General features: G+C 65.8%; 1 protein-coding gene across 1 annotated transcript in view; it reads left to right on the forward strand.

Moving 5' to 3' along the window:
* The first annotated feature begins 2,892 nt into the window (after positions 1-2,892).
* Positions 2,893-7,281, forward strand: part of fam210aa (family with sequence similarity 210 member Aa) — a 29,129-nt gene continuing 24,740 nt past the window's right edge. Inside the window, exon 1 of the mRNA XM_072569791.1 lies at positions 2,893-3,003. The gene's annotated coding sequence lies outside the window, so the exon portion shown is untranslated. The remainder of the gene's footprint in view (positions 3,004-7,281) is intronic.

Below are 7,281 nucleotides of genomic sequence, written 5' to 3' on the forward strand. Positions count from 1 at the left end.
TCCCACCTATCTGCTCCACCCTCCTCTCCAACCTATCACCTTTACCCCCCACCTCCATCCATCTATTGCACTCTCAGCTACCTTCTCCCCAGCCCCACCCCTCTCCCATTTATCTCTCCACCCCCGAGGCTCTCAGCCTCATTCCTGATGAAGGGCTTTTGCCCAAAATGTCGATTTTCCCTCTCCTCAGATGCTGCCTGACCTGCTGTGCTTTTCCAACAGCGCTCTAATCTTGACTCTATGCTCCAGCATTTGCAGTACCGACTTCCGCCTAAGTCCTACCCTTATTTGTTTTACCATAATACCTCACATTTATCCAATCCAAAATCGAATTTCCAAAATCTCTTTGTAATTTCAGATAGCCTAAACTGTCCACGATACCACCAATTTTGCTAAAAGTCACATGACACCAAGTTATAGTCCAACAGGTTTATTTGGTTAAAAATCACACAACACCAGGTTATAGTCCAACAGGTTTAATTGGAAGCAGTTCAGGCAGCATCCGAGGAGCAGTAAAATCAACGTTTCGGGCAAAAGCCCTTCAGGAATAAAGGCAGAGAGCCTGAAGGGTGGAGAGAAAAGCAAGAGGAGGATGGGGATGGGGGTGGGGAGAAAGTAGCATACAGTATAATAGGTGAGTGGGGGATGGGATGAAGGTGATAGGTCGGGGGCGGGGGGAGGGTGGAGTGGATAGGTGGAAAAGAAGATAGGCAGGTAGGACAAGTCATGGGGACATTGCTGAGCTGGAACTTTGGAACTAGGGTAAGGTGGGGGAAGGGGAAATGAGGAAACTGTTGAAGTCCACATTGATGCCCTGGGGTTGAAGTGTTCCAAGGTGGAAGATGAGGCGTTCTTCCTTCAGGCGTCTGGTGGTGAGGGAGCGGCGGTGAAGGAGGCCCAGGACCTCCATGTCCTCGGAAGAGTGGGAGGGGGCGTTGAAATGTTTGGCCACAGGACGGTGTGGTTGATTGGTGTGGGTGTCGCGGAAATGTTCCCTAAAGCACTCTGCTAGGAGGCGTCCAGTCTCCCCAATGTAGAGGAGACCGCGTCGGGAGCAACGGATACAATAAATGATATTAGTGGATGTGCAGGTAAAACTTTGATGGATGTGGAAGGCTCCTTTAGGGCCTTGGATAGAGGTGAGGGAGGAGGTGTGGGCGCAGGTTTTGCAGTTCCTGCAGTGGCAGGGGGAAGGTGCCAGGATGGGAGGGTGGGTTGTACGGGGGCGTGGACCTGACCAGGTAGTCACAGAGGGAACGGTCTTTGCGGAAGGCGGAAAGGGGTGGGGAGGGAAATATATCCCTGGTGGTGGGGTCTTTTTGGAGGTGGCAGAAATGTCAGTGGATGATTTGGTTTATGCAAAGGTTGGTAGGGTGGAAAATGAGCACCAGGGGCGTTCTGTCCTTGTTACGGTTGGAGGGATGGGGTCTGAGGGCGGAGGTGCAGGATGTGGACTAGATGTGTTGGAGGACATCTTTAACCACGTGGGAAGGGAAATTGTGGTCTCTAAAGAAGGAGGCCATCTGGTGTGTTCTGTGGTGGAACTGGTCCTCCTGGGAGCAGATACGGCAGATGCGGAGGAATTGGGAATACGGGATGGCATTTTTGCAAGAGGTAGGGTGAAAAGAGGTGTAATCCAGGTAGCTGTGGGAGTCGGTGGGTTTGTAAAAAATGTCAGTGTCAAGTCGGTTGTCATTAATGGAGATGGAGAGGTCCAGGAAGGGGAGGGAGGTGTCAGAGATGGTCCAGGTAAATTTAAGGTCAGGGTGGAATGTGTTGGTGAAGTTGATGAATTGCTTAACCTCCCCGCGGGAGCACGAGGTGGCGCTAATGCAGTCATCACTGTAGCGGAGGAAGAGGTGGGGAGTGGTGCCGGTGTAATTACGGAAGATCGACTGTTCTATGTAGCCAAAAAAGAGACAGGCATAGCCGGGGGCCCATATGTGTACCTATGGCTACCCCTTTGGTCTGGAGGAAGTGGGAGGATTCGAAGGAGAAATTATTAAGGGTGAGGACCAGTTCGGCGAAACGAATGAGTGTCGGTGGAAGGGTACTGTTGGGGACGTCAGGAGAGGAACAAACGGAGGGCTTGGAGGCCCTGGTCATGGCAGTTGGAGTTAGTTCAAAGTTCTTTTCAACTTTCCCTTGTTGACTATCGGTCTTGTGCCAGTATTTAGCCTTAGATGGCGTTTACCACCTGCTTTGGGCTGCATCCACAAACAACCCGACTCCAAGAAGACACAATCTCAACAAGCCATGCTCCGCCACCAGCCTCACACCATCCTCAGGCTAGGCCTTGATCAGGCCTCCAGCACCACTAATCCAGAATCTGGTTTCCAGCATCTGCAGTCATTGTTTTTATTTAATTGGAAGCACACTAGCTTTCGGAGTGACGCTCCTATCACCTGATGAAGGAGCATCACTCCAAAGCTGGTGTGCTTCCAATTAAACCTGTTGGACTATAACCTGATGTTGTGTGATTTGTACAGCCTAGTCCAACACCGGCATCTCCAAATCAGGTTTATTTGGAAGTACAAGCTTTCAGAGCACTGCTCCTTCGCCGGGTAGCAGTGGCTTTTAATTTTGTCCACCCCACCTCTACATCATGGTAACTAATTTTGTTGTCACACATCACTGCAGCAGATGGGACTTGAACCTGGCCCTGGATAGGAACAGTACCACTGTACCACAAGAGGGCCCTACTCAAGCAATGTTAACAGCAAACGTGAAAGGATGCCAGCCAGGAACACGTGGAGCCAGTCAATGCAGGAAGAGGCTTGGGTTCTGTCGCGGGGCACTCTGGGAAGTGTAGTCCTCTAATCACGATGATGCCGCTGCTCAGCCTGGTGAGGAACTACAGTTCCCAGAGAGCGCCGCGCTTGATCTGGTGTATGCGCAGTGGATGGGCGCACGTTCCCGGTGCAAACGGCGGCGGCTCTGGGGAGGGAAGAAACGGATTACTTCCGTCCTGTCCCGCCTTTGCCCACTTCACCTTCCAGAAAGGTAATGTTTGTTTAATAACTGACTGAGAGTGGCGGGAAGGGGAAGGGGAGAAGAATTCATGGCAGGACCAGGATCTGGACTGGAGAGGAATAGCTGAGGCTGAGAGTGGGGCTGGGGGTGGGAGCAGGCCGCCTCTGTGAGGATGGGGGTCACCCCCCAAACTGTGCTCTATCTCAATACACCACAAATACACCCCAACCCCTCCCCAACCCACACCCCACCCCTCCCCACCCCCTCCCCAACCCACACCCCACCCCCTCCGCAACCCAGACCCCACCCCCTCCCCCCACCCCCACCCCCTCCCCAACCCACACCCACCCCCTCCCAACCCCTCCCCAACCCACACCCCACACCCTCCCCAACCCACACCCCACCCCCTCCCCAACCCACACCCCACCCCCTCCCCAACCCCAACCCACACCCCACCCCCTCCCCAACCCACACCCCACCCCCTCCCCAACCCACACCCCACCCCCTCCCCAACCCCAACCCACACCCCACCCCCTCCCCAACCCACACCCCACCCCTCCCCAACCCACACCCCACCCCCTCCCCAACCCACACCCCACCCCCTCCCCAACCCACACCCCAACCCCTCCCCAACCCACACCCCAACCCCTCCCCAACCCTCCCCAACCCACACCCCAACCCCTCCCCAACCCACACCCCACCCCCTCCCCAACCCCAACCCCTCCCCAACCCACACCCCACCCCCTCCCCAACCCACACCCCACCCCCTCCCCAACCCACACCCCACCCCCTCCCCAACCCCAACCCACACCCCACCCCCTCCCAACCCCAACCCACACCCCACCCCCTCCCCACCCCCTCCCCAACCCACACCCCAACCCCTCCCCAACCCCTCCCCAACCCCTCCCCAACCCCTCCCCAACCCCCACCCCAACCCCCTCCCCAACCCCCTCCCCACCCCCCCTCCCCACCCCCTCCCCAACCCCTCCCCAACCCCTCCCCACCCCCTCCCCAACCCCTCCCCACCCCCTCCCCAACCCCTCCCCACCCCCTCCCCAACCTCTCCCCAACCCACACCCCACCCCCTCCCCAACCCACACCCCACCCCCTCCCCACCCCCACCCCAACCCACACCCACCCCCTCCCCAACCCACACCCCACCCCCTCCCCAACCCCAACCCACACCCCACCCCCTCCCCAACCCACACCCCACCCCCTCCCCAACCCACACCCCACCCCCCTCCCCACCCCCTCCCCAACCCACACCCACCCCCTCCCCAACCCACACCCCACCCCCTCCCCAACCCACAACCCACCCCCTCCCCAACCCACAACCCACCCACACCCCACCCCCTCCCCAACCCACACCCCACCCCCTCCCCAACCCACACCCCACCCCCTCCCCCACCCCTCCCCAACCCCACACCCCACCCCCTCCCCCACCCCTCCCCAACCCACACCCCACCCCCTCCCCCTCCCCAACCCACACCCCACCCCCTCCCCAACCCACACCCCACCCCCTCCCCAACCCACACCCCACACCCTCCCCAACCCCTCCCCAACCCACACCCCACCCCCTCCCCAACCCCAACCCACACCCCACCCCCTCCCCAACCCCTCCCCAACCCACACCCCAACCCCTCCCCAACCCACACCCCACACCCTCCCCACCCCCTCCCCAACCCACACCCCACCCCCTCCCCAACCCCAACCCACACCCCACCCCCTCCCCAACCCACACCCCACCCCCTCCCCAACCCCTCCCCAACCCCTCCCCAACCCACACCCCACCCCCTCCCCAACCCACACCCCACCCCCTCCCCAACCCACACCCCACCCACACCCCACCCCCTCCCCAACCCACACCCCACACCCTCCCCAACCCCTCCCCAACCCACACCCCACACCCTCCCCAACCCCTCCCCAATCCACACCCCACCCCCTCCCCAACCCCAACCCCACACACCCCGACCCTCCCCAACCCACACCCCACACCCCACCCCCTCCCCTCCCCAAACGCCCCAAATCCACGACCCTCCCCAACCCGCAAACCCCCAACCCTCCCCAATCCACATCCCCCCCCAACCCTCCCCAATCCGAACACCCCCAACCCGCACCCTCCCCAATCCGAACACCCCCCCCCAACCCGCACCCTCCCCAATCCGAACACCCTCCCCAATCCGAACACCCCCAACCCGCACCCTCCCCAATCCGAACACCCTCCCCAATCCGAACACCCCCAACCCGCACCCTCCCCAATCCGAACACCCTCCCCAATCCGAACACCCCCAACCCGCACCCCCCCAATCGCCCCAATCCGCATCCCCCCAACCCTCCCCAATCCGCATCCCACACTCCACCTCCCCAACCCACACCCCACCCCCCTCCCCAACCCACACCCCACCCCAACCCACACCCCACACCCCACCCCCCTCCCCAAACGCCCCAAATCCACGACCCTCCACAACCTGCAAACCCCCAACCCTCCCCAATCCACATCCCCCCCCAACCCTCCCCAATCCGAACACCCTCCCCAATCCGAACACCCCCAACCCGCACCCTCCCCAATCCGAACACCCTCCCCAATCCGAACACCCCCAACCCGCACCCCCCCCAATCGTCCCAATCCGCATCCCCCCAACCCTCCCCAATCCGCATCCCACACTCCACCCCCCCAACCCTCCCCAATCCACAACCCTCCCCAATCCGCACACCCCCAACCCTCCCCGATCCGCACCCTCCCCGATCCGCACCCTCCCGATCCGCACCCTCCCCGATCCGCACCCTCCCCGATCCGCACCCTCCCCGATCCGCACCCCCCTACCCTCCCCGAATCCACAACCCCCAAACCACCTCAACCCCCACCAATCCGCCGCCCACCCTCCCCCGATCCGCCCACCCGCCCACCCTTCCCCCTCCTCCTCCCCCCCCCCTCCCCCCCCTCCTCCCCCCCTCCCCCCCTCCCCCCCCCTCCCCCCTCCTCCCCCCTCCCCCCCCTCCCCCAATCCGCCCAATCCGCCCCCCCCCTCCCCCAATCCGCCCCGCCTCCCCCAATCCGCCCACCCTGCCCCCCTCCCCCCCGCCCCCCGCACCCCCTCCCCCCCGTCCGACCCCCCGCCCACCCTCCCCCCCTCCCCCGTCCGACCCCCGCCCGCCCTCCCCCCCCTCCCCCCCTCCCCCGTCCGACCCCCGCCCGCCCTCCCCCCCTCCCCCCCTCCCCCCCTCCCCCCCTCCCCCGTCCGACCCCCGCCCGCCCTCCCCCCCTCCCCCGTCCGACCCCCGCCCGCCCTCCCCCCCTCCCCCGTCCGACCCCCGCCCGCCCTCCCCCCCTCCCCCGTCCGACCCCCGCCCGCCCTCCCCCCCTCCCCGTCCGACCCCCGCCCGCCCTCCTCCCCTCCCCCGTCCGACCCCCGCCCGCCCTCCCCCCCTCCCCCGTCCGACCCCCGCCCGCCCTCCCCCCCTCCCCCGTCCGACCCCCGCCCGCCCTCCCCCCCTCCCCCGTCCGACCCCGCCCGCCCTCCCCCCCTCCCCGTCCGACCCCCGCCCGCCCTCCCCCCTCCCCCGTCCGACCCCCGCCCGCCCTCCCCCCCCTCCCCCGTCCGACCCCCGCCCGCCCTCCCCCCCTCCCCCGTCCGACCCCCGCCCGCCCTCCCCCCCTCCCCCCGTCCGACCCCCGCCCGCCCTCCCCCCCCCCTCCCCCCGTCCGACCCCCGCCCGCCCTCCCCCCTCCCCCCCTCCCCCGTCCGACCCCCGCCCGCCCTCCCCCCCTCCCCGTCCGACCCCCGCCCGCCCTCCCCCCCTCCCCCGTCCGACCCCCGCCCGCCCTCCCCCCTCCCCGTCCGACCCCGCCCTCCCCCCCCTCCCCCGTCCGACCCCCCGCCCGCCCTCCCCCCCCCCCGTCCGACCCCCGCCCGCCCTCCCCCCCTCCCCCGTCCGACCCCCGCCCGCCCTCCCCCCCTCCCCGTCCGACCCCCGCCCGCCCTCCCCCCCTCCCCCGTCCGACCCCCGCCCGCCCTCCCCCCCTCCCCCGTCCGACCCCCGCCCGCCCTCCCCCCCCTCCCCCGTCCGACCCCCTCCCCCCCTCCCCCGTCCGACCCCCTCCCCCCCTCCCCCGTCCGACCCCCGCCCGCCCTCCCCCCTCCCCCGTCCGACCCCCGCCCGCCTCCCCCCCTCCCCCGTCCGACCCCCGCCCGCCCTCCCCCGTCCGACCCCGCCCGCCCTCCCCCCCTCCCCCGTCCGACCCCCGCCCGCCCTCCCCCCCTCCCCCGTCCGACCCCCCCGCCCGCCCTCCCCCCCCCTCCCCCCCGT

The sequence above is a fragment of the Chiloscyllium punctatum genome, chromosome 5 (genome assembly GCF_047496795.1).
Source record: "Chiloscyllium punctatum isolate Juve2018m chromosome 5, sChiPun1.3, whole genome shotgun sequence".
NCBI lineage: Eukaryota > Metazoa > Chordata > Chondrichthyes > Orectolobiformes > Hemiscylliidae > Chiloscyllium > Chiloscyllium punctatum.